The 27440-nt window shown below is 47.4% G+C and overlaps 1 non-coding gene and 1 pseudogene across 1 annotated transcript; one reads left to right on the top strand and one right to left on the bottom strand.

Annotated features, from left to right (window-relative positions):
- Positions 1-1866: 1866 nt before the first annotated feature.
- On the top strand, positions 1867-1938 carry TRNAG-CCC. The gene has a single exon. It is a non-coding gene; the product is annotated as a tRNA-Gly (tRNA).
- A 17857-nt stretch (positions 1939-19795) lies between these two features.
- On the bottom strand, positions 19796-20707 carry LOC113899228 (annotated as a pseudogene).
- Between the last annotated feature and the right edge of the window lie 6733 nt (positions 20708-27440).

The raw sequence follows: 27440 nt of genomic DNA, 5'->3' as shown, positions 1-27440 counted from the left end.
GGGGGCAGGCTCACAGCCACTGCCAGGACCTGGGCTTGGTCTAGAAGCGGGACCTCGGCAGGGCTCTGAGCAGAGTAGGCAGGCATGGTCTGACCACTTTCTAGTGGGATCCCAGCTGCTGTGTTGAGAATACCTGGCAGGGGAACAGAGAGGAAGAGGGGATACCAGTTAATAGGACAGTGGAGTGGACAAGATGGCCCTGATGCTGACAGATTCTGCTGCTCTTGTTGCTCTTTCTCCCTCTCCCCATCTCTGCCTCCTTCTTTTTGGAAAGTCTCTGGAATGTCCAGTCCTGGTGTCCCCAGTGAGCAGCTCTCTGGGGTCAGAGATAGCTGCTTCTGTGCTCAGAATATCAGATCTCTCCTTTAGTAAATGAAGTAAAACATGGTTAATGATGTCAGCCTCACAGAGCAGTTGGAGAATCACCCATGGATGGATAGATGTGGGGCGTTTCAGTCAGTTCAGTCACTCAGTCATGTCTGACTCTGCGACCCCATGGACTGCAGCACACCAGGCTTCCCTGTCCATCACCAACTCCTGGAGCTACTCAAACTCACGTCCATCAAGTTGGTGATGCCATCCAACCATCTCATCCTCTGTCGTCCCTTTCTCCTGCCTTCAATCTTTCCCAGCATCAGGGTCTTTTCCGGTGAGTCAGTTCTTCACATCAGGTGGCTAAAGTATTGGAGTTTCAGGTTTAGCATCAGTCCTTCCAATGAATATTCAGGACTGATTTCCTTTAGGATGGAGTGGTTGGATCTCCTTGCAGTCCAGGGGACTGTAAAGAGTCTTCTCCAACACCACAGTTCAAAAGCATCAATTCTTTGGGGCATTCGGTCCCAGCCAGCTCAGTCAAGGCCCCTCAGATTGGGTTTCTGAGCCCTTGATCCCTTGCCCCAAATGGGAACCCTCCAGACATGGGGCTCACAGAAGGATACAGTCCTCTGTGAGCGTCAAAGGCAGAGCCCGTGATCACTGGGGAACCAGCTTAGAGAGGCCCAGGAATCCAGGTATGAACCTCATGTCTTCTGATCCTCAGGGGAGGGGGCTGTATGTGAGCACTGGATCAGGAGTCCAGCAACCTGCATTTGTTTTTTTTTTAAATTGAGATATAATTGACATACAACACTATATTAGTTGCAAGTGTACAACATAATATCTGTTTATGTTGCAAATGGTCACCACAGTAAGTCTAGCTAGCAGCAACCTGCATTTCTTCGTCAACTCTGCCACGTCCCAACTCAGCAGACTTGAGAGACGACATCTCTCTGGGCTTGTTTCCCCACCTGACAAATGCACATGTTGATAACATTTCCATGCTTCTCTCCAGCCTTCTGGGAGTTTTCTGGGCCTGAGAGGAGCCCGGGCAGTTGTGGAGTCACAGAGTTACTCACTTCCTTGTTTTCCTACATGACTTGGCCCTATTTCCTGGCTTCCACCTCTACCCAGTCAATGACTTGGTCTGAGCCACTTATGCGGGGAAAGCTGGTGAGCTGAGCTGGGATCAGAAAAGTGCTGGACAGACCTGGGCCACACAGCCTCCTGCCCTCCCCTGAGGGTGGGCCCTGCCTCTAAGGAGATGTGTGGATAGAAGTCCATGAAGGTCGTGCTGGAAGGTCTCTTAGAGACCCTCAACTTACAGCGGGGAAGCTGAGGGTAACAGAGGGGAAGAGACTTGTCCAGGATCTCACAGAGGTCACTGGAAACATCTGTTTGTTTTTTAATAAACAAGAAACAGCCTTATTACAGTATAAGTAGCATCTATTAAACTCTACATGAAGTGGCGTTGGGTGAGTTCTGACACACATACATCCCATCATCCAGCTCCACAGTCAGGATACTTATCGTTCCCATCACGTGGGGACTTCCTTGGTGGTCCAATGGCTAAGATTCTTCACTCCCAATGCAGGGGCCCAGGTTCGATCCCTGGTCAGGGTACTAGATTCCACATGCCCCAACTCAGAGGGCACAGGCAACAACTAAAGATCCTGCATGCCTCAACTAAGACCAGGCACAGCCAAATAAATCAAGCTAAAAAAATTTCCCATCGCCTCCAGAAGCTTCCTCATGGTCCTCTGTCCTGTCTCCCTCACTGACACTCCAGGCAAACTCCAGTCTGCTTTCTGCCACTACCGACGCATTTTTGCATCTGTTTTAAGGGAGCACTGATAGGGCTGGTGGGCAGGCTGGGTGTGGCCTGGGAAAGACAGGGGTCACCAGGATTGCGGCCTGAGGACTGGAAGGCTGGGGCAGCCATACTTTGAGGTGAGGGTCAGGGAGCTTCATGAGCTTAGCCTTAGGCCTTAGGTGACCTGTCTAGTCATCCTCGTACGGGGAAGGGTCCGGGGCAGTTGGGCACAGGAGCCTGCAGTTCCAGAGTCTGGACTGGAGATCTGCAGAGAAGGACGGGAAGTCAAGGACCGGCCAGACCTCCAAAGAATGAGTGTGGTGACAGCGGGGCCCTGGTCTCCCACTGGGCAGTTGGCCAGGGCCAGCTCTCTACAAAACATCTGCCCCTTCCAGGGGTCTGGCATCCCTGAGCCCAGGGAAGTGGGTTCTCCAAGGGCAGAGTGTTGTTGCATCTGCCTGGTGGCCACACAGTGCCTGGGCCCTGGGAAGAGCAACTGAATGGGCAAGGAAAACTCCCTTTACCTTGCCAATATTTGCAATATTGGCAAAAAGTATGTGTCAGAGGAGGGCAAGCACTGACAATTACGACCACTTTCCATGGGCCTCACCTCTGGCCAGATGTGCTGCAGAAAAGGAAAAAGCAAAGTGACATTTGACTCGCCTTTCACGAACACTCCCTCAGTTGACCTCCCAGTAACCCCATCAGCTAGGTCCCTCCTTTACAGAAGAGGAAAGTGGGGCTCCAGAGAGAAGATGGCACCAAATGTGGACCCACTGCCTCCTCGGTGGTCCCTGGGGGCACGAAGGCTTGAGCAAATCTGCCTTGGGCCATCCCCAGCTGGTCACTGCCCTTTCCCCAGGGCTCCCCTCTCTCTGCAAATCTACTCCAAGACATTTTGTCCTGTTTGGACTAACTGCCCCACCAGCCCTATACCTTGGCACCGCACCCTGGCCTCTCAGTGTGAGCCCACACTTCCCACCTGCCCTGTCCTAAAGGGCTTTCTCTGGGCCATGCGTGATGCCTCATACTCCAGGTGTGTGCAAGGCCTCATGGCAGTATCTTCCAGAAACCCCCATGTGGCTAGAATATTCGACATAACTGATAAACACAGTTGAGCAGCTTTCACTGTGTTTGGCCGGGCACACAAGAGGCAGGCACTATCCTAATCCTCCCACGCCTGGAGACAGGAGGTCCGTGGGTCAACCTCAGGTCATTAAAGTTGACTGTGAGGCATGTGTGCTCTGAAGAAAAGGGTCAGTGCATAGGACAGGGGACCAACCATTCCAGGATCCATAAAGGGGTTCTGGGGAAGGGAGTGGGGAGCTGGGGCCGAAGGAAGAGCAGGAGTCACCAGGGGAAGATGGAGGAGAGGTTATTCCAGGCAGAGGAGGGAGGGGGCAGAGCTGTGAGGGCCAGAGGAGGCCTGTGTGCCTCAAGAGGGGACACCTCAGGTCAGCTGAGGATGTCCAGAGGGCAGGTGGGACCGGAAGCGGTGTGTCTTGTCCACCAGCAGAGACACACGCCCTTCCCTAGAGCGGCTCAGGGACTGGGAGCAGGCAGGGGCCCTGGGCCTCATAGCACCTTGCAAAGGGAGGCTCCCATTTCAGTTCCTGCTCAGCAGAGGCCAAGTAGCTCCAAGAGCTCTGCCCAGCAGAAAGGGGGCCGCTGGTCCCCACTGCCTGTCCACTGTCGGCTGCAAGCAGACCAGGAGGCCCGGGCCTTCCTTCTGCTGTGAGTTTTCTGATGGAGGCGGAAAGGCCAAACCCTGGAATGTGCTGACCTCTGCCCCCTGCAAGGTCCAGGAGCTAAGGCCCATTCTTCCCAGTGCCAAAGCCCTGCTAAAGCCAAGGATGGGTGTGGCCCAGCACGGGGCAGGCCAAGCAGGAGAATCATTTCCCCTAGGATGGTTCCCAGAAGGGTCTCCTTCAGCATCCCCAGCCTCCTTCCCTAATGAGGAGAGGAAGGCCCCTGAGGCCAGGGTCAGCACAGCATACCCCGGCCAGTACTGGCTCAGTGCTTCCCGGGCAGGGCCCTGCCACAGCCCTTGAAACTGGTGGCCCTGGAGCTCCTTTCAGGAAACTTCACAGTTGGTTTTGGAATCCACCCCCGTCACATAGGAACAGAGCTCTGTGGCCTGTGTTGGGAGGGAAGTCATGGGCAGCTGGAAGGGGCGGGGGCTTCAGGGCAAGGCCTGGGCGTGGGAAGAAGATCAACCTTGGAGGAGGCCCAGCCTCGTGCTCTCCAAGCCTCAGTGGCCTCATCTGTGACATGGAAACCATGGCTGCTCTGCCAATGCCAAAGGAAAGCTTTGAGGTCACGGGAAACTGTATGGTGCTTTCCAAGTGCGAGGTGAGCCTCTTATCAGGCTCCAGTCACCCAAGGGGAGGACACTGAGTTAAGGTAGCGACAGCCCTCAATGTGGAGCTGAGAAGCTGCAAAGCTGGGGTTCTGCTGCCTGAGGGGCCAAGCAAGGTCTGAAGACTCTCAGCACCCCTCATCCTGAAATGCAGAGCCCTGGGTTTCTTTTCTCCAGATGAACTGGGCTCTGAACCCTCCTGGCAAGCCAAGACATGGGCTTGCACTGGGGCTGGTGGTTCTTAAGGGAATCCTCTGAGAATCCTCGATGGGAGGGGAAAACACAGACTCTCAGGTGGGTAGGGCAGGGATGTACAAGGATCCAAGCTAAGGACCCCTAGAGGTGTGTGTGCAAGAGTTAGTATTAGACTGGGAATTTAGAAGGAGGCAGGAACCGCTGCCAGGAAGCTCCCAGAGCCCTTTGGCTCCTGAAGCCTTCCCCGTGGTGAGTTCTTGAGAGTGAGGACCACACTTTCTTCCTTAGAGCCACAGAGTGTGCCAAGAGAAGGGCCTCTGTACAAGTGTTGGGAAAATGAACAGAACAACTCTTGATAAACTCTCAACTCAAGTCTCATCTACCTTTGTCTCTGGCATCTAGCACAGCACCTACATTCAGCTGGTGCTCAGTATATGTCTAGCGGCTATTTGTTTCCCCAGTAAACCCTGCCCTGGACTCAATACGGACTACCTGAGCTTTTCCAAGCACGTCTTTTGTTCTCCAGCCTCTCAGCCCCTGTTCCTTCTGTGGGAGCGTCGTCCCAGGCCCTTCTTCACCACCTGACATTCTGAGCATCCTTTGTGGGCCCCCTTTCCCAGGAGGCCTTCTCTGACCAGACTGACTTCCACTCGGTACCACCCAAAGTCCTCCAAGGACTTTCCTCATCCCACAAGGGACTGCCAGGCTCTCAACACTCACCACACTCCCAGCCCTAACCCTTTCCCTAGCCCTCACCTCAACCCAACACCCAGCTGAGGGTCTGTCCTGCCGGGAAGAAGTCAGCCACGTAGCGATGGGAGTGTATCCATCCGCTCTCCCCTCGGGGCCAGGACACGCCCCCTCATGCGCTCACCCTTTCTCAGAAGACACAGGAGAGGATGTCTGTGTGTCTTTGGATGACAAAGCGAGAGGCTCTGGACCAGTCACCAACTCCACCAAAAGGAAGTGGTGGTTTTGAAGAGCCTTGAGCTGGTGGTCAGGACGCCTGGGCGGGTGACCTTGGAAAAGTCACACACACAGCCTCAGATTCCCGTCTGTGAAATGAAGAGCTGGACCACATCTCATAAACTCTGACACATTGAAAGTGCCCTATCCCAAGAAGGAAATTCCCCACAATGGCTGGAAAAGGAGTGGGGGCAGTATGTGCTCAAGGGCCCCCTGTCTACCGGGGCCAGTCTCCCTCTTTCCCAGGACTGCCCAGGAGCTCAGGACACTGCCAGAGGGTGGGTGTCCCGCCCCCGGTCAGGTTTGCTGTATTTTGCTGTGTTGCGAGTCCTAGCCTAAGGTCAGCTGTCCCCCTGCATCCAAGGCAGATTTCCTAGGAGGGAGCCCTGAAATTGGCTCCCATTTTCGGAGGAGGGAGAACAAGTTGATTCCAGGGAAAAAATATGTTTTCCGGAACATTTAAGACAGCTGTTGTTTCTGCGGCCTGCGGGGGTGCCCCTCACTCTGTCATCCCCAGAGTTGTTGGCTCCCCTGAATCCTTGGGACCTGGGAACACTGTCCTCCTTCCCTCCCACCACCCCCCTCTCACTTCCAACAAGCAGCACTTCCTCTGGGATTCTCCACCTTGGACTCACTCCAGGGAATTTCTGGAAGCATAAAATGGTGCAAACAGATTGTTTTCATTATGATTATTCTGGGTTTAACCTCCTGGCCCTGCGTCACTGAGAATTGGGGTCTCTTTGTTAGAACCGCATGGGGCAAGAGGCCTTTCTTTTTCTTCTGTTTGCTGCCCGAATCAGTCTTATTTTCCTTCCCTCAATTCTGGATCCTCTCCTGCCTGGACCCATTCCTCCACACGCCCTCCCTGCCTCCTGCAGGATTTGTCTAATGAAGCCTCAGGGTGACCCTGCTCTCCTGCCTGACCTGCATTGTCGTCAAATCCTTGCTTCTCGCTGCGGCTGCTTTCCAATGTGAAACCAACCTCTCTGAACCCGCCTCTGAAAGACTTAGAGGATCTGCCAACATTTGGTCTGAATGTATTTTAACATGAAAATTTTCCTGTTCATCAAAATTGTAGTGAAAACAACACACTCACACAAATGTGTTACATGTAAATTTCAGTACATTGAAAACTACCAACACATTAACTTGGACTGCTGCAAGAATGCATTTTTTTGTACAGATCTCAAAGCAAGAATTTTATTTAATTAAAGGTTGTTCTAGGAACAGCAAGAGAGCTAATTTAAAAAACAAAAACTACACTTTTAACAATTGCAAATACTTCTCCATGTGAAACAGAATTTCTTAATCTGGTACAATCAAAATAGATGGCAGTGGTTCTCAGCTAGGGTGATTTTACTCCTGACACCTGACTCTGGAGGAAGGGCCAGTGACTATTGGCTACCGTCACCATGCAGGGTCTTGAGTTGTGCCATGAGGGCTCCCACTCTGGGCCCACCACTCCTAGACCATGTGACCTCAGGCTCAGTACCTCGTCTCGCCAAGCTTAGATTTCCTCAACTGCAATATGGCACCACAGTATCATGTGTTTCATTTGGCAGTTGTGAGGATTAGATGGTATCATTTATGCCAAGTGCTTAGAACAGTGTCAAACACACAATCAGTGTTAGCCACCACCATCATGATTCCTGCAAATTCCGGCAGCCTGCAGGTAAGAACTGGCCATTGGAGGACCCCTGTTTGCCTCCCTGACTCGAGGGTCCTTGTCTTTCTTCACAGCCCAGCCCTGGTGTGGCCTTATGTGGGGAGTGGGGGCAGTCTGTTGGAAGGCACTCCCCAGAACAAAGCTTTAAGCAGCAGTGTCCAGAGACACAGACACTTGAGGATTTTTCTGACCCCAAAACTTACTGATGCCCAGACTCACAAAGCCCCCTCCCCACTTCCTCTTTGAAAGCTGGAGTCCTACTGGGCTGAAGAGGAGCCTGGGGGAGGGGGGATGACGGTTAGGGTTCAGGCTCAGCCCTGACCTTTAATTTTGGTGAAGAGCCTCCTTGGGAAAGCTACTCAACCTTGGCAGAGGGGAGGGGAGTGTCCTACCAGGACACCAAGGGAAAAAGGCGGTGTTTACATTTCTGCAAACTCTATTGTTTGAAAGGACACAGAGTAGCCATTTCCCACAGCAATGGCCAATGGGGTCAGAATTTGTCACATCTTGCAGTGAGACCAGCCTGGCTGGGCTGTTTATTTACAGCAAAAAGCATCACTTTACCAAAATGATTTACTAAAAGCTATCTTCCAGTATCAAATTTGAGAATTTGCTCTAAATGTGACAAATGGGTTTACTTGCTGCAGATGGTTTTCCTGCAAAGAACAGCCAGGCTTGGTCAAGCTGTTGGAGTGAAAGCAAGGGCCCCTCAGTCGCCCTACCTATGAGGAGGCCCCCTGCACCATGATCCCAAAGGGGAGCAAGGCTTTGTGTTCCTCAAACCTGGGTCTCTAACCCCCACAAGTTATAGCCATTAAGAAGATGCTGAAGCCCATTCTGGAGAAGGTTTGTTTTGCTGAGCCAGTCGGCAAGGTTGGGGGTGTCCTAGGTCTGTCCTGAACACCTCAGTGCCTTCCCCGTCTCCTCCTTCCAGGACTTCCCTTCTTCCCACAGCATCTTCTGGCTCTTCCTTCAGCATCTGTCCAGAACTAGACCACCTCCCATCAGCTCCACCGCCACCCTGGCTCAAGCACCGCCGTCTCCTGCCCGTGTCATTGCTGTGGCCCCTCCCTGGTCTCCCTGCTTCTGCTATGGCCCCTCTACAAACTATCACCCGGAGAAAGGTCATTTTAAAATGTAAGTCTGATGTCACTCTTCTAGAACATTCGAGTCCAGAGGACCCTTCCCAGCTCACAAGGAGTTAAATTCAAAGTCCTTTCTGTGGCCTGTATGCTGTGCTCCCACACCCGCATACTCACCTGGGCCTCCTCTGTTACCACTTGGCTCACTCCTCCCAGGCACACGGGGCCCTTGTTCTCCCCTGAACACCCCCTGGCACAGCCTGCCATTCCCTCTGCTCCCACATGGCCTCCCTGACTTCCTTCAAGTTCCTGCTCAGGCGTCTCCTCATCGGAGAGCCCTTCCCTGACCATCCTGACAGTTGCCAGTGTCCACCCCACTGCAAACCCAGGTTTCCTCCTCTATTTGCTTCACAGCATTGCTTAACCTTCGCTCTCTGCTCATCACTTACTTGTGTGTTGGTGGTCTCCCTCCCTGAAGATCCACTCCTCAAGCGTGGGACATTGTGGTGTTCACAGCTCTATCCCCACCATCCCCATCCATGTCAGGAGCTCAACCAATACCTGTTGAGTAAGTGATGATTAGGTGAGTGAATTCTGAGGGCAGCCCCAGACAGCTGTGATTCCTCTCCTCTGCCCACAGCTGATGGGGCCAGTGACCGCCAATCCCCAGGTGAACCAGCACCCAGACAGGTCAGGAGGAGAACGCTCAGCCCTCCTGCATCATGGGGATTTGTGGGTCAAGTCCTCATTGGTCTTCACCTCCCTCTTTCTCAGTTTAAAGAGATTAGCCAGGAGATAGTGAGAAAGAGAAGTTACCTGCCAAGGGTTCCCAGCTGCAAAGACTATGGCTCCCCACAGATCCACGGATGAGGCCCCAGGCTGTCCCAGCCCTCTGGTTCCAGGTGTCATCGGAAGCCACAGGCCTGGGCGAAGAACGTTCCATCTACACATATAACATCATGCCACTGGTGTCGGTGTCAGGATTGGGAGCAGGGTCAGGGAGGGTCACTGTGTGAAAGTGTTAGGGTTCAGGGTGGTTCTGTGTGAGACAGAGGAATGCCTTTGGTGGCTTTTGGCTGGTCCAATTGGTCAGGAAAATCATTCCAGAGAAGGAGGGCCAGAGAGCATGATCTCAACTTCCACAAGCAATCATGAACTTGGGAGGATATTCCAGGTAAAAGAAACAATATAAGAAACAGCAAACTGGTTTCCTAAGCAGGGACTGAGAAGCTGGAAATCGATTCTGTAGATGGGCTAAAGTGTAGGCTTCATGCTGGGGGCCAGGAAAAAATGACCCCAGGTTTCTCCAGCACCTGCTGTGCCAGGCCCTGTCTCGGTGCTAGAAGATGAATAAGGCCCAACCTCCCCGACCCTGTCACACCCTGCATAAGGTGGTGGGTGTCAGAAATACATGTGCAGCCAGCATCACAGCACACACACACAACATGCATATACATATTGCACTTTCACACACATACACAGAAAAGAGGCACCTGGATGAGAGCTGACTCAGTGGCCCTTGTCAAGTCTCCAAAATGATTTCTCCCAACAGAAAATAGGCAGTGGTGCCAGAAGATCCACCTAGCATCTCACAGGCTGCACCCAGCTCCCCTCCTGCAGTCCCCTAGAGCCAGGCTTTCACCTTGAAACATATCTCTTTTTTCTTTTTTTAATTTAAATTTATTTTAATTGGAGGCTAATTACTTTACAATATTGTATTGATTTTGCCATACATCAACATGAATCTGCCATGGGTGTACACATGTTCCCCATCCTGAACCCGCCTCCTACCTCCCTCCCCGTACCATCCCTCTGAGTCATCCCAGTGCACCAGCACCAAGCATCCTGTATCCTGCATTGAACCTGGACTGGTGATTAGTTTCTTATACGATATTATACATGTTTCAATGCCATTCTGCCAAATCATCCCACCCTCTCCCTCTCCCACAGGGTCCAAAAGACTGTTCTATACATCTGTGTCTCTTGCTGTCTCACATACAGGGTTATCGTTACCATCTTTCTAAATTCCATGTATATGCATTAGTATACTGTATTGGTGTTTTTCTTTCTGGCTTACTTCACTCTGTATAATAGGCTCCAGTTTCATCCACCTCATTAGAACTGATTTAAATGTATTCTTTTTAATGGCTGAGTAATACTCCATTGTGTATATGTACCACAGCTTTCTTATCCATTCATCTGCTGATGGGCATCTAGGTTGCTTCCATGTCCTGGCTATTATAAACAGTGCTGCGATGAACATTGTGGTACACGTGTCTCTTTCAATTCTGATTTCCTCAGTGTGTATGCCCAGCAGTGGGATTGCTGGGTCATAAGGCAGTTCTATTTCCAGTTTTTTAAGGAATCTCCACACTATTCTCCGTAGTGGCTGTACTAATTTGCATTCCCACCAACAGTGTAAGAGGGTTCCCTTTTCTCCACACCCTCTCCAGCACTTATTGCTTATAGACTTTTGGATCACAGCCATTCTGACTGGTGTGAAATGGTACCTCATTGTGGTTTTGATTTGCATTTCTCTGGTAATGAGTGATGTTGAGCATCTTTTCATGTGTTTGTTAGCCATCTGTATGTCTTCTTTGGAGAAATGTCTATTTAGTTCTTTGGCCCATTTTTTGATTGGGTCACTTATTTTTCTGGAATTGAGCTGCAGGAGTTGCCTGTATATTTTTGAGATTAGTTATTTGTCAGTTGCTTCATTTGCTATTATTTTCTCTCATTCCAAAGGCTGTCTTTTCACCTTGCTTATAGTTTCCTTTGTTGTGCAGAAGCTTTTAATTTTAATTAGGTCCCATTTGTTTATTTTTTCTTTTTTTCCCAGTATTCTGGGAGGTGGGTCATAGAGGATCCTGCTGTGATGTATGTCAGAGAGTGTTTTGCCTATGTTCTCCTCTAGGAGTTTTATAGTTTCTAGTCTTACATTTAGATCTTTAATCCATTTTTAGTTTATTTTTGTGTATGGTGTTAGAAAGTGTTCCAGTTTCATTCTTTTACAAGTGGTTGACCAGTTTTCCCAGCACCACTTGTTAAAGAGATTGTCTTTAATCCATTGTATATTCTTGCCTCCTTTGTCAAAGATAAGGTGTCCATAGGTGTGTGAATTTATCTCTGGGCTTTCTATTTTGTTCCATTGATCTATATTTCTGTCTTTGTGCCAGTACCATACTGTCTTGATGACTATGGCTTTGTAGTAGAGCCTGAAGTCAGGCAGGTTGATTCCTCCAGTTCCATTCTTCTTTCTCAAGATTGCTTTGGCTATTCAAGGTTTTTTGTATTTCCATACAAATTGTGAAATTATTTGTTCTAGCTCTGTGAAAAATACCATTGGTAGCTTGATAGGGATTGCACTGAATCTACAGATTGCTTTGGACAGTATACTCATTTTCACTATATTGATTCTTCCGATCCATGAACATGGTATATTTCTCCATCTATTAGTGTCCTCTTTGATTTCTTTCACCAGTGTTTTATAGTTTTCTACATATAGGTCTTTAGTTTCTTTATATTCCTAAGTATTTTATTCTTTTCATTGCAATGGTGAATGGAATTGTTTCCTTAATTTCTCTTTCTGTTTTCTCATTATTAGTGTATAGGAATGCAAGGGATTTCTGTGTGTTGATTTTATATCCTGCAACTTTACTATATTCATTGATTAGCTCTAGTAATTTTCTGGTGGAGTCTTTAGGGTTTTCTATGTAGAGGATCATGTCATCTGTGAACAGTGAGAGTTTTACTTCTTTTCCAATTTGGATTCCTTTTATTTCTTTTTCTGCTCTGATTGCTGTGGCCAAAACTTCCAAACAAATCTCTTAAGTGACCTTTGTTCCTTAGTAAAAGCACCCAGCTCCTCCTTCCCATCCAAAACAATGAGACTCTAAGGTGTTATTAGTGGGGAAAAGCAGGGTATGAGTAGGTGGATTCCATTTGTGACCACTGTGGGGACTTCCCTGATGGTCTAGTGGTTAAGACTTCACCTTCCGATGCAGGAGTTTTGAGTTCGATCCCTGGTAGGGGAGCTAAGATCCCACATACCTAGTAGCCAAAAACAAGAAATAAAGTACCAAAACATGAAATGGAAGCAATATTGTAGCACATGCAATAAAGACTTTTAAAAACTGGTCCACATCCAAAAAAAGAAAAAAAAAAAAAAAAAAAACAAATAAGTTTTTAAAAGCCACCATAATAATAGATGTGTAGCTCAGCTGGTAAAGAATCTGCCTGCAATGCAGGAGACCCTGGATCGATCCCTGGGTTGGGAAGATCTCCTGGAGGGGGGCGTGGCAACCCACTCCAGTATTCTTGTCTGGAGAATCCCCATGGACAGAGGAGCCTGGTGGGCTACAGTCCATGGGGTCGGAAAAAGTCCAACACGACTGAGCAACTAAGCACAGCACAGCAGGTTAGCCTTGGGGGAAACAAAGATGCTGGCAGCATGGGGTGGGGTTGCTGGAGTGGGAGAGAGGTTTCACTTTTACTGTGTTTTATTACACATTTCAAATTTTGTATAAGGTTTATGTCTATGTATTACTTAAGAAACTAATTTTTAAACATTTTTAAAACTCCCAGGTTCTGAGGAGCCAGACTGCTTCACAAGCAAGTCCCCAAGCAAGGTGGCCCATGGGCCTTCCTCACCATTGGTGCCGACAAAAGTGCTGTGGCCCCAGGCACACCATGAGATTGCATTAACTGGCAACAGAGCAGCAAGGCTGGAAGGCAAGTGGGAGGCCTGGGGAGCCAGGCTGCCTCTGAGCCAGTCACTCCACGGCAACCCAAGAGGCCTTAAGTCCACACGTTTGCTCAGCCCTTGAACAGCTCTGTTAGAGAATCATGGTCCCAGGAGAGGATGTCCCATTGGCCAGTGCTTGGTCTGATCAACCCCCCCCCCCACCCACGTGCATCAGAGTGATAAACTGGAGGGCCTGGAGCCAGGAATGGATATCCTGCCTGTGCCTGGGATCACCCTACCAGGGCTGCCCACAGTGGGGAAGCTTCACTCACTCCAATGCGTGCTGTAGGGTGCCAGGTCATGGCACCTGGCTGAACTTCCACCACAGGGGTAATGGAATACAAGGCGCTTGAAACTACAGGGCGGGGTGGGGAACATGGTGGTGGACAATGAGATCAAAGGAAGCACAGTGCTGAGTAACCTGCCACAGGAGGCTGCTTGCGTTTCCCACTGACAGAGCACCCTGCCAGAGAAACGAATTGGGTCTTGAAGAACTGCTAAGCTCTTCTGAACATGAAGTTACAATTTCAGAGGCAGTTAATGGGATTTGGTTGTATGACTCACGCTATAAACCCATCAGGGTTAAACCTCCGAGTGGCTGACATGCCACACCCTGCGCCTGTTTCTTGGCAGGAAGTGGAGAGCTGATTGCCAGTGATGCTCCTGGAGAATGTCAGTGGTGGGTTGGTGGCTCCCAGCACGTTCCAGAACTTTCTGGCTGAGTGGCCTATTTCTTGGCAATCTTGGGGCACCCTGCAATCTATGAAAGGACATTTTTCTTTCGTGAAAATATTGAAATAATTGGAGCTGAGTGATACAAGTCTGGCCTGCCATGAGGCTGAGGCTGCCAAACACCTGAGTTCTCACTTGCATGGTTAGTGTCAAACAGTGACTTCCTCCTGTGAATGCTCAATCGTGTCCAATTCTTTGAGACCCCATGGACTTGTAGCCTGCCAGGATCCTCTGTCCATGGGATTCTCCAGGCAAGAATACTAGTATGGGTTGCCGTGCCCTCCTCCAGGGAATATTCCTGACCCAGGAGTTGAACCCAGGTCTTCAGGATTGCAGGCAGATTCTTTACCCTTTGAGCCACTTGGGAATCCCCTTTTCCTGTGAATAGGGATGATTAGATACAATTTCCTAGGATTGCTTTTTATTACACGAAAAAACCTCACTATTGTTACCAATATCAACATTCTGCCATGGCCAAGGGGGTTTTCAGTTACAGCTGATACCAAAAAGTCAAAGGCCTTATGAGAAACTCTTCCTAGTCACAGACTTGGAGAAAGGAGCCCGAAAACCCAGCTTCCCTTGGCAGAAGCCATTCAAGATGAAGGCTCCGTTTTTAACTTCAAAACATTTCTGGTCCCCTCTGTGACAGCAGGTTTTTTGTTCGGCCTTGTGTCCTGCCTGTCTCCAGCCTCTGGCACAGGTCCCTGGGGCCCTTGACCCAGACCTGTTTCCCCAAGAGGGTGACCAACCATCCCAGTTCATGTGAGACTGAAGGAGTTCCCAGGGAATGGGACTTTCGGAGCAAAACCCAGAAAGGTCCAGGGCAAACCAAAACAAGTTGCTCCACCTAGTTCCCTATCGCCGTCCCATCGTAGCTGCTTTCTCCTCTCTGATCCTCCAGGAAGGGGAGGGACAGTGTGGTCCTGGCAAGAACAAGTCAGCTCCTAATAATTCCTCCCACGTGGTGGTCCACCCACCTGTGCCAGACTCTGTGCTAAGGGCTTTTCACATATTAGCTCATCTCACACTTTCCACAAATGCTTTCCCCAGAAATCTCTGAGGGGCTAAATGACTCATCTGTAGTCACCCTAACAAGATAGAGAGGCAGGAATGGGGACACAGATCTACCTGACATCAAAGTCTCACCTGGACACAACACGAATATAAACCAAACAATCATTCTACAGTTTCTTAGACCACTTGTCTTTTAAAACTTTGCTCAGGAAACCCTAAAAGATTCCTGAAATTCTTTGTAGTCTGTCAAAACTGAACTTTTTTAAAATGGTCTCAACCATATTCATCTTTTTTTTTTTTTAATTGGAGTATAATTGCTTTACAATGTTGTGTTAGTTTCTGCTCAAAATTGAACTTTAAAGTATTTTAGTATAAGTCTGCTGCTATTTCTGCTGCTACTGCTAAGTCGCTCCATTTGTGTCCAACTCTGTGCGACCCCATTGACAGCAGCCCACCAGGCTCCCCCGTCCCTGGGATTCTCCAGGCAAGAATACTGGAGTGGGTTGCCATTTCCTTCTCCAGTGCATAAAAGTGAAAAGTGAAAGTGAAGTCACTGAGTCATGTCCAAATCCTAGCAACCCCATGGACTGCAGCCTACCAGGCTCCTCCGTCCATGGGATTTTCCAGGCAAGAGTACTGGAGTGGGTTGCCATTGCCTTCTCCAGTATAAGTCTAAATCTCTCTAAATATATGTAATTTTGATATATTGTAACTTTTAAATAAAGCCCTCACATCACTCTTTAAAATGTCTGTAATGATGGGAGTACAAAATAGCCAACTCTAAGGAGGGGAAGCTGGTAATACCTAGCAAAATCATATGAGTGTTTACCCGTTTACTCAGAAATCTTACTTCTAGGAATCTATCTCAAAGATACACTAGTAAAAGAATACAAAATGACACATTGTAAGACTGAAGCACTGTTTGTAACAGCAAAAGTCTGGAAATCCACATTTCCAGCAGTCAGGGTTTAACTTTATATACCACAGCATGTCAATACAATGGAATTCCATGCAGCTATGAAACGGAATAAGGTGAATTTCTGTTTACACTTTTGGAATAAACTATGGAACATGTATTGGTCTATGAAAAAAGGCAAGGTGTAGAATCGTGTGTGTAGTACACTACTTTTTCTATAAAAATCAGGGAAATATGTATATTCCTATTCACAATTGCCTGTATTTCAAGACAAAAGCAGCACAGTTGAAGAGGAAATAGAATGGTTTCCTGCATGGAGGTGGATTGTAAAAGATTTAGGGGAAGAGACCACCTTACTTTATAGCTTTGATTTTGGAATCATGTAGATTCTACATATTTTACAGAGTAACTAAAGAAAGTTAAATTAAATGAACTTAAGTGGCTTAACCATGCAGAGAATTATTAAAGTGACATTAAAATACAGTAATTTAGCTGAATATTAAGAATAAGATATATGATAAATAAGTTGCAAAGAAATCCTAAGTTGCTTAGCTCAATAATCATACTGTAGTGATAATATTAGTGATATTACTTTGAAGCTATATGTATTATGAAAAAATAAATAATTATGCTAGTGTTAATAGGAATCAAAATTTTCAGCATAAGAGAAAAGAGATACAAATAGAAAATTTTAAATGTTAAGTCAAATTCTGTAATCTTAAAGTTTACTCTGAAATATTAACATTGATTCATGATGTATTTTTATGTCAAAAAACAAATACTTATTTCCTAGCTCTGCCATCTGAAAAGACCTAGGATTCATGACTTATCCAGTAGCAATAAGCACTCCTAGCACCCAGTTTATGGTCTCTAAATAGCATCTCCCAATAAAAGGCTTCTGGGAGAAATATCCAGAAGCTGAAGCAGAAAATTTACAAAGTGAGCCTGTAATATATTGCTTATACAAAAAAGCAAGGATGCTACCCAAGACTACTAGGGTCATGTCAGAAGATCACAGAAGTCAAGTCTTACTGGCCAGATTGACATGAAACAATTTGAGCATCAAAAAGAATAATGACTGCAATGAAACTTTATGTCAAATATGCTTAAAATAACTGAGTCCGTGCATAATAATACAAAAAAAAAAAAAAAAATTCTGGCTCAGGCCATGGGCCCTGAACACTCTTGCATGTCTGTTATGGGTAGGCAAAGGTTACAAGACCCTGGTCACTCTTTGCCCAAACTGTTTATCAGGATCACGTTGGCAGATAACTGCCTTGGGGGATGATCAATATCTCCCTCCATGATAAAGATGACTTTTCATCCTCTTAGCTAAGTGTTTCTCATTGTTACGCAACCCTACTGCATGTGTGGCATCCACCTGGGCTTGCTCTGTCACCCATGGGACCTGGGAGACAGAGGACTGACACCTGCATGAAGCCCATGTTGCTTGCTGTGACCTGAGTAAAGATCCATTGTCTGACCCAGGAGCTGTATGTCTTCAGTTTACATCCATGAGACTGGGGCAGCTAACTTGGTGGTTTTTAGTAAGCTAAGGTCCCAGACAGACACTCATCCACATCACTGACCACCTTTAGAAGATATAAGGATACTAGCTTATTATTTTGAAAATTGGTAAAAAGCAATCATTTATTGCAATTCTGGCACAAATCATACTTCAGCGTAGCTAAATAGTTGATGTAGGAAAGTTCTTAATAGAAGAATCTTAGCTAATAAATTCAAAAGAGGTGAAGAGAATTTGAAAATCATTTTGTATACCCTAATGTAATAATGAATCTAGGTAATGTTCATTAGTGACTGTCCTTTAAAACTGCTAACTAGAATGCTGATGAAAAGCTGCAGTACATCATTCTACACCCTAATGTAATAATGAATCTAGGCAATGTTCATTAGTGACTGTCCTTTAAAACTGCTAACTAGAATGCTGATGAAAAGCTGCAGTACATCATTCTACAATGAATATCTCACAAAAACAGAGATAACAGGCATTTATGTGATTTTTGCTGCAGTAAAATGAGAATGAAATCACACACATGAAACGTTCTTATAGAAAATTGCCAGACTTCTCTGGTGGTTCAGTGGATAAGAATCCACCTGCCAATGCAGGGGACATGGGTTTGATCCCTGGTCTGGGAAGACTCCACATGCGGTGGAGCAGCTAAGCCACAAATAGCCCACATGTGCTGCTACTACTGAGCCCTTGCATCTAGAGCCCAGGCTCCCTAACAAGAGAAGCCACCATAATGAGAAGCCTTTGTATCGCAATGAGGAGTAGCCTCCCGCTCACTGCAACCAGAGAAAGGCTTGGCAAAGCAACAAGGACCGAGCGCAGCCAAAAATAAATAATTTTTTAAAAAGAAAAAGAAAATGGCCTATGAATCTGATTAAACCTCCAGGCCTAACTACCATTCACAGGAAAAAGAGGGACAAAGAAATATGTGAATGACAACAAGAGAGTGCAATCAATAAAGTCTAGAATATGGGATACTCTACAATACAGATAACTCAGTTTGTTCAGTAAGTAAATGATGAAAAAGCAACAAAAACAGAGAGGCAGGACTGCTGGATATTACAGGAGACTTAAGAGATGTCAATTAACTTCAATCCATGTGAGAACTTCATATTCTGATTTAAACAAATCATCTGTAAAAAACCATTAATGAGACAACTGTGGAACTTAAACATAATGGAATATCTGATGATAATTAAGGAATGATGGTCAACTTTTAGGTGTCACAATAGCATGGGACTCTTTTTGAAGAAAAAGTCCTTCTTAGAAACTGAAATACACACAGATGAAATGATATGTCTGGAATTTACTTTAAAAGAATCCAGTGGCCAGAGGCAGGGGAAGGAGTAGGAGTGGGGCCTGGAGATGAAACAAGATCCTTCATGTGTTAATTATTAAAGCTGGTCATGGGCACATGCGGATTTGTTTTAATGTTTTCTTTTGGGATTGAAATTCCCATAGTGAAAAAGTGTTTTTAAGCAAAATGGTACTACTTTTGAGCTTCTTAAAAAAATGCAACTGAAATCCAAATACACAAAAGCTGTATATTTGATGGAGTTAGAACAATATAGCAAATCTAAGAAGGGATTAATCTATTGAATCAAAGCTGATTTTCTAAAAATTTTGAGCATCCCATCCGAAACAGCACTTGGAAACGTTTTGTCCCACGCCCATACCTAAGTAGACAGTCTGCTTTTAGTTTACTTTCTGAGAATTATTAGCATAAAGAGAATGTTAAAATGCTGTCAATCATGTGAAAGACATCAGAGCTTAGATATCAAAAGAGGATCAATATATTTGAAAAGAATGGAACCCGCTGGACTGTAAGCGGGTAAGTGGGAGTGTGGCTGTTCAGACACTGTCCTGTCTTCTTCCACCCCAGCCTCCCCCCCCATCTCCAAATCTCCCAGGTACCCCAACTCTGCACCTTAACCCCGTTATTAGGCCCTCCTGGGCCCAGTTCACTCAGGTTGGTCTTCCCCTCTTCCCTCTCTCACTTTGCCCCTCTTTCTCCAGTCCCTGTGTCATGACCTGCAGCCATATATGGCATATATGGGAAGGGGCAGATGCCTGGCTCTGCCATAAATCTGCCCACAGGAAGGGGGCCCAGTCCTCCCAGACCACAGGGAAGGGCCATGATCTTTGACCCCCTCCTCCCCTTGAGCCCTCCCTTCCATCTTTGCTCTTCTTCTTCTTTTTAAAATTTATTTCTTTTTGGTTGCAGTGGGTCTTCATTGTAATGCGTGGGCTTCTTATTTCAGTGACTTCTCTTGTTGGGGAACATAGCACAGACCTCAGTGGTTGCAACACGCAGGCTCAATAATTGTGGCACATGGGCTCAGCTGCTCCACAGCATAAGGAATCTTCCTGGAGCAGGGATGGAACCCATGTCCCCTGCATTGGCAGGTGAATTCCTTTTCGTTGTTGTTAATGATTTTATTGCTTGAGTACAATAGGCAAATTTATGCAACCAGGGCAGAGGCTGTGGATGACTTGGATTTCCAACTGGGAGTGGGGCGGGGGGTGGGGAGGGCTCATTTCATCTTGTAATATTGAGCCAACTGGTGAATACAGCTCTCAGTCAGAATCAGATGCAAGCCTATTATACAGAGTGAAGTAAGTCAGAAAGAAAAACACCAATACAGTATATTAACCCATATATATGGAATTTAGAAAGATGGTAATGATGACTGTATATGCGAGACAGCAAAAGAGACACAGATATAAAGAACAGACTTTTGGACTCTGTGGGAGAAGGCGAGGGTGGGATGATTTGAGAGAATAGCATTGAAACACATATATTACTATATGTGAAATAGATCACCAATCCAAGTTTGATGCATGAAACAGCACTCAAACTGGTGCACTGGGACAACCCAGAGGGATGGGATGGGGAGGGAGGTGGGAGCGAGGTTCAGGATGGGGGACACATGTACACCTGTGGCTGATTCATGTCAATGTATGGCAAAAACCACCACAATATTGTAAATTAATTAGCCTCCAATTAAAATAAATTTTTTAAAAAAGAATCAAACAGAATTTAGCATCTTTATCCTTTCTGTTCTGCTCAAGATGCTTTCGAACAGCAACAGCTTTCTTAATTAAATGATAGAGATCCTCAGGAAGATCAGAACAAGTCCTTTGGACCTAAGAATTCTCGAGATTTTATTGCCTGTCCCGATACCTACTTGTGCAACACCTTGTGAGTCTCTCAGGATCGTACCGATTTGTGAGGGAGTCAGGCCCTTCTTGGCCAGTTTGTAGATCTGCTCCCTCATGTTGTCAGACATCAGCTCCAGCCAGGTGAGGACACTGTGGTGGTAGGGGAGAACTGACCGGGACAGGCCCTTCCCGGGAGTGTGCATGCAACCCATCATGGTGGCGGTGTGGTAGCAAGAGGGGCACCACTGCTGCCACCAGGGAAGTCCCATCCTCACTTTTTCACCTCTGGGTCTACAGACAGCCCTTCCTTCACTGCCTCTATCCAGGAAGTGAGCCCCTTGGGCCCAGCATCAAACCCACACCAGCTCCTGTGAAGTGCTGGCCTCCTGTAGAAGCTGGCCAGGCTGGAATTCCTGAGCCATCAGTCCTTTGCAGGCTGCTGCCCATGATGGGAGGAGCTGCACAGGGAATGGGAGGGGACAGAGTAGGGGACTGGCACAGGACAGCAGGTGGTAAAATGAAAAGCATGGGCTGGAATTCTCCCCAAGAAGACACACCTACAATGCTCCTGGAAGGAGGGGTCCAGAGGATAATCAGCAGATGATCAGCAGGCACTCACTCAGGGTGGAGGTGGGGGGAACCGTGGGATGAAGAGAAGGAGGGACAGCCAGGGGAAAGGAAGGCAGTCAGTTACTGAGGCCTTTATTCCAAAAACATGCTGTGAGAGCTCCTGGCTGTGCTGTGGTACCCGAGACAGAGTCCTCCAGCAGAAGGTTCCTTGTTGAGAAGACATCACAGAGCTTGTGTCTGAGGGACCACAAGCAGAGCTCAGAGTCTGAGAGACCCTCATCAGGACACAGGCCTGGGGGACCCTCGTCAGGGCAGAGACCTGGGGGACCCTCATCAGGGCACAGGAGTGGGAGACTCTCATCAGGGCTCAGATCCCGGGGGACCCACACCAGAGCTCAGGGCTCCTCCAGGCTGGCCCTAATGCTCCGTGGCTTTTGGGAAGCTACCTGTCAGAGTGTCAGGGTTTTCCACACCTTCTTGATAACAGGGCCACAAACCCTTCTTCAAGCACACAACTCCTGCTGGGAAAGTTTGTCTGGAAGCACAGTGAGAACAGGCCAGGTGTGAAGAAATGCAGGGCCTCCCCAGGGCTCTGGCCTGTGGGGCAAGCAGCTGACCAATGTTCTCCTGCAGGGAGGAGGAGCCATCAAACAGGAAGTTCCCCAGGTGAGGGGCTGGGGTGAGAAGGTTGGCTGAGTTCTGCCAGGAAGGGCTCTGAGACCGCTGACTCCCCTCAGTGCTCCCCCTCCCACCTCCATGTCATGTGGGCAGAGAGGTTGCAGTCTGAGGAGCATCAGGTGTCTGAGATCAGTTTTCCCAATGCACCTGTTCAGGGGCACGAGGACCCTATGTGAACTCCTGCTCTGACCACCCCACTACTGGGTCCTCTAGGGCAGAGTGGAACATAGGCCTGGAGTCTGGCCAGAGGATGGGCAGGCCTAAAACAGGAACATTCGATCAGACTGGCAAATGTGCACAGCCTTGTCCCTTGGCCCTACCAGCACTCACCCGCCCTGCTGTGTCCTGCAAATATGTCATCTGTGTTGCTATGTCTCCCTGACTCAGCGGTGGTGGAGAGTTTGCCACAGAGGAGTGAGCCACAGAGCTGAATGAAGAGAGAAAGAAGAATGGATGATGCCTGTCACCTAGGGAGCTCTCCAGGAAGCATCCTATTCAGTGGGCACTTGGCTTTGCGGCTGCAAAAGGAACTCGGCGTTCAGCCAAAACCAGAGGACTGCAAAGTCAGGCTTCCAAGGAAAAAAGTTCAAAGCACCAAAATCCGTTAGTCCTCGAGGGAGAGGCTAGCTAGGGACTGGGATCTGCTTTCCCAGGATATGCCCAGCCTCTGCCCAGATGTGTGAAGAACCTGGCTCTCCAGACAGCCCAGCCAGCCGTCAACAGAGCCCCCATGGCTCACTTCCTCACATTGCCACTGGATTCCGGTTCAGAACCTCCTGCAGGATCTGTGAGCCTGAGCCAGAGGGCAAGACATGACAGGAATTTGCACTATTCAGATGAAGATCTCATCTGGGTCTGCAAATGGGGATCATCTAGGGCAGGGGAGATTTCTAAAAACAGTCATAATTTTGTCCTACTCCAGACCAACTGAATCAGAATCTCTAGTGGGATCCAGGTCAGGGGATTACAACATGCAGCCAGGACAGAGAGCCCTCAGCCCAGCTCCTGATGTGTGAAGGTGGGGCTTGGGAAGGTGAGCCATGGAGCATCTCAGTGACCTGACTTAATCTTTGCAGTCACGTCTCCTGGACATGCATCAGTGTCCTGCTAACTAACCCTAGAGAAAGCACAGACTCCTTAGTCTGGCACCTAATTGAGGCTCCTGGTCCAGAGAACAACCCTGAGCAAAACAGTGTGTCCCAGGGTGCTGTGGGGTCTGCAGCTCTTGACAGGGTCAGATAAAGGGAGAGAGGGTGGATAGGCAAGAGAGTCTGTGGGGGTAAGAACATGGACTTTGGATCAGTTGGGTTTCAGATCAGATACCACGACTGTGAAAAATAACCTCTCCGAGCTTCTGTTTCCCAAAACAAGGATCAAAATTCTGACTCAGATTTAAGGTGAAGGATTTAATGGAGAACCTCCAACTGGCACCCAGGAAGGGCTTGATACAAGGAACTGTGGTAGCATCACTGTGGGCCTTAATGTGTTACTTGCTGCGAAGGGGAGCTACCTTTAGCTAGGAGTGTCAGTCAGTCTGTGTCTCCCTGCGACTGGCCAACGAGAATGCTGGTTCCTGCTGGGCAGGCGGTGAAGTGGTAGAGTTCAGTTGCAGAGTTTAGCTTGTCACGAGAACTGTCCAAGGCTACTCTGGAGGCTGGGTAAAAAGTTTGCCAGAGTGGGCTGAAGTTTGGGGGCAGGTCCAAAACCCCTAGAGTCACAGCCCTGGCTTCTGCAACACTTGCATGCCTGGAGGCTGGAAGAGAGACACCAGAAATGTCACTTGCCCCTTGCTTGGGAACGTCCCAGGGCAGGAAGGTAAGTCCTGGATTCTGTGGGAAGGGCTCATGCATGGAGACTGACAGCCCTGTGTTTGAGTCCAGGCTGGGCCTCCTAGCTGTGTGGCTGGGATGAAACAGAACCACTCTGAGCCTCAGTTTGCCCATCTCTAGGACGGAAGTAGTGATGGCGACCTCACAGAACAGAGCTGCAAACAATGAGGAGTCATGCATAGGGTGCGCCCATTGCAGTGAGGGGCCTGCAGTGAACGCTCGCTGCCCAACAGAACTTCCTGCTTCCCTTGTGCTGGAGATGAGAGATGCACAGCTCTTGGCTAGGCTTCCAGCCAAGGATGCTGAGTCACAGGATGACCGGGTGACATCAGTGCAGGCATGGTGAGAAGTGGGTGGCAGTGCTCCACTTATCAAAGCTGTTGGAAAGAAAATCCTGAGTGTCCATCCCTAAAGAAATCAATGAAGATTGGTGCAATTTTTACTCCTGAGAAATTGGACTGTGGCCTTCCCTGGAAACCTCTGCCTGCCACACCCCCAAGCCACCCTCCTGGGAGTTCCTGCTATTCCAGTGCTTGCCTCCTGGCTATTTGCCTGTCTGCCTCCATGATAGATAGTAAGCACTGTGAGGGCAGGCCTGTGTCTCATCCATCATTGTAACCCTGGTGCCCAACACAAGGGTCCTACCAGTTCAGCCTCTGAGGCCCTGAACATAGAGTGAGGACATTCAAACACCAGACTAGATCCTGTCCACAGGATGGCATAGGCAGACCCCTGCCCCCTCCAAAGCCAACTGACCTACTCTGACCTCAGGACCACCTAGACATGACACACAGCTCATCAAGAAATCAGCCACATTGGCTGCCGGGCAGGCTGACCTCACTGGGGTCTCTCCAGCCTTCCTAGCTTGCTCATCTAACCTTTGAGAATGGGCTTCATGCCCAATGCCCCTTTGAGATTGGTCTGTGTGCAGTGGTGAGGTCCTGTTATCTCAGGGAGGAGATAGGAGTTAGGGCTGGGCAAGCACACACTTCTGGGAGGGCAGGGCAGCCTCATGATGGGAGAGGGCAGCTACCCTCGCCTTCCCCTGCCAATTTACACTACTTCCTGTCGTCTCTTCCCTGCAAAAGGGAGTATCTGAACTGGGAGCTGGGGGCATTTGTTGAGCATCCTGTGAAATGGGAACCCCCAGAGGGTTTTGAACTAGAGAGTGATAAGCTCTGACTTCTCTTTTCAGACAATCCATCTGGCTGCTGTGTTGAGAATAGATTGAAGTGGGCAGGACTGGAAGTGAGACCACTTAAGGAGCTACTTGATACTGACACTCAGACTGCACATACCATGAACCAAGGCTTAGTCCTCACAAAACAACAACAAAACCTACTATGAAGTAGATGTAATTATAATCATGTTCTTTTCATAAATCAAAAAACTGAGTCAAAGAAGTTGGGTAACTGCCCAAGTATATCTAGCCAGAATCTGGTAAAGTCAAGATCTGAACCCAAGCACTCTGGCTCTAGAGTCCACGCTTTCAACCAGCTTACTCTATAGAGGGCGTAAGAGCTCATCTGACTCCAGATGTATTTCAAAGGAAGAATCAACATGATCTAATGATGATGATATGATGTGGGAATCAAGAAAGAAAACAAGAATGATCCTAAGATGTATGTCTTACCACTTCTAATAAAAATAATATTGGAATGACGACTGGGTGATAATGTAAGAAAAAGAAATAAATGAATAAAGGTTAGAAACAAAGAAGTAAATCTGTCTTTATTTGCAGACAACATGATCTTATATGTTGAAAATCCTAAGGAATCGATCACAGAAGTTACTAGAAGCAATTAGAGAATTTAGAAAGATTGTAGAATACAAGGTGAATATATCAAAATCTATTCTATCTTTATCAACAATAAATAATTGGAAATGAAAATTTTAAGTACCAATTACAATGTCATCCAAAAACATGAAATAGAGATCAATTTATCAAACTATGTACAAGTTCTGTTCATTAAAAATTACAAAATTTTATTAAGAAAACCTAAAGAAACAAAGAGACATAAAAACTTAAAAATGATTTACAACCTTAAAGTTGAGACATGTTTTATTCAGCGGGAATTTCTAGGACTTCAAGCCTGGGAAGCAGCAGCTCAAGGAACCCTGAAAGAACTGCTCTGAGGAGGTGAGCTGGGGAGCTAGGTTATATAATAGAAGCTTTGTAACAAGTGTTAATGCAAGTTCCTGTGCCCAATGCACAGTGAGGCCAAACAAATAGAAACGATGAGTTTGGAGCAGAGATAGATTTACTGAAGGGCCCTACAAGGAAATAGGAGGCTCACGCCCTAAAAAACCTCTAACTCCCTGAAGGGTTTTGGGAAAACACTTTTAAAAGCCAGGTGCAGGAGGGGTGTTGAAGGGTCTATGGTCAGCTTGTGCATAGTTCTCTGACTGACTGATGGTGAGACAGCTGGGTGGTGTCACAGGGGTTACCTTTATCAGTCCTTAGTCTCCAGGGGGCTTGGGACTATGCTCTCATCATTATCAAGTAGTTAACTTCTTTATTTGTTGGAGAGGGAAAGGTTTTTTATATCTGCAAAACAACTTAGGAAATGTGCATCAAATACTATTATCTAGGTACTTCAGAGAGTAGCTAAAGCAGAGGATACAAGAAAGCCTGTTCTGCTCACCCCCTGCAAGGCCCCCTGGGGTCCTTCTCTGTTACTCAATTAGTTTGAACATTAAAAGATTATTGTTAATTAAAAGAAAACCAGGTGTCTGAAGTTAAGGAATTTACCTTTTTTTTTTTAAATGTATGGGAACATGCAAGAGTCTGGGCTCACTGAAATCATTTCTTTGATATGCACCTCAGCTGTTGTTCTTTAGTCCCTAAATTATGTCAGACTCTTTTGCAACCCTTGAACTGCAGCCCACCAGGCTTCCCCGTCCCTGGGATTCTCTAGGCAAGAACACTGGAGTGGGTTGCCATTTCCTTCTCCAATGCATGAAAGTGAAAAGTGAAAGTGAAGTCGCTCGTCATGTCCGACTCTTAGCGACCCCATGGACTGCAGCCTACCAGGCTCCTCCGTCCATAGGATTTTCCAGGCAAGAATGGAGTGGGGTGCCATTGCCTTCTCCGTGATGGCTCCTAGCAGGCAGATATTCTTTCCTTCCTCAGGGAGTGAGTTAAACAAAAGATGTTACAGTCATCAGCAATTGCAGCCACCACGGACAATGAGCTGGTGAGCCCTGAGAGAATGCACTCCCTGAGGAAAGAGAGAATACTGATGGATGTTAGATGTCAGGTGAACCTCCTTTGTTTACAGATATGGCAGGGAATATTTCATTTCTGAGATATACCATGTTCCTGGGTTGGGAGACTCTACATTAAGATGTCACTTCTTCCCCATTGTGATCCATAAATTCAATAGTATCTCAATCAAAATTTCAGCAGCAAGTTTTTCTCATAGAAATAGAAAAACAGATGCTAAAATTAATATGGAAATGTTAAAGATTTAAAAATAGCCAGAATAACCTTGGAAGAGAAGAACAAACGCGGAGAGTTTATACTATACTTGATTTTCAGATACACTAGAAAGCTACAGGAATCAAGAAAGTGTTATAGAGACAAAAGATTGAAGGAACAGATTAGCGAGTCCAGAAATAAACATATACATATATGTCAATTGATAGTCAACAAAGATACCAAGATAATTCAGTAGAAAACAGGAACCTGATCTGGGGGTTGAACTCATGTCTCCTGCATTGGCAGATGGATTTTTTACCAGTGAGCCATTGGGGAAGCCCCAAAGATATCATCTTTACAACAAATGATGGTGGAACAAATGAATGTCTATAAAGAAAAAAAGGAACCTCAGTTCTCACCTCACATCATACACAAAAATCCATGTAA

The sequence above is a fragment of the Bos indicus x Bos taurus genome, chromosome 1 (assembly GCF_003369695.1).
Source record: "Bos indicus x Bos taurus breed Angus x Brahman F1 hybrid chromosome 1, Bos_hybrid_MaternalHap_v2.0, whole genome shotgun sequence".
NCBI classification, from domain to species: Eukaryota; Metazoa; Chordata; class Mammalia; order Artiodactyla; family Bovidae; genus Bos; species Bos indicus x Bos taurus.
The sequence above is the reverse complement of the archived record's forward strand: the minus strand, read 5'-3'. Positions and strand labels throughout refer to the sequence as shown.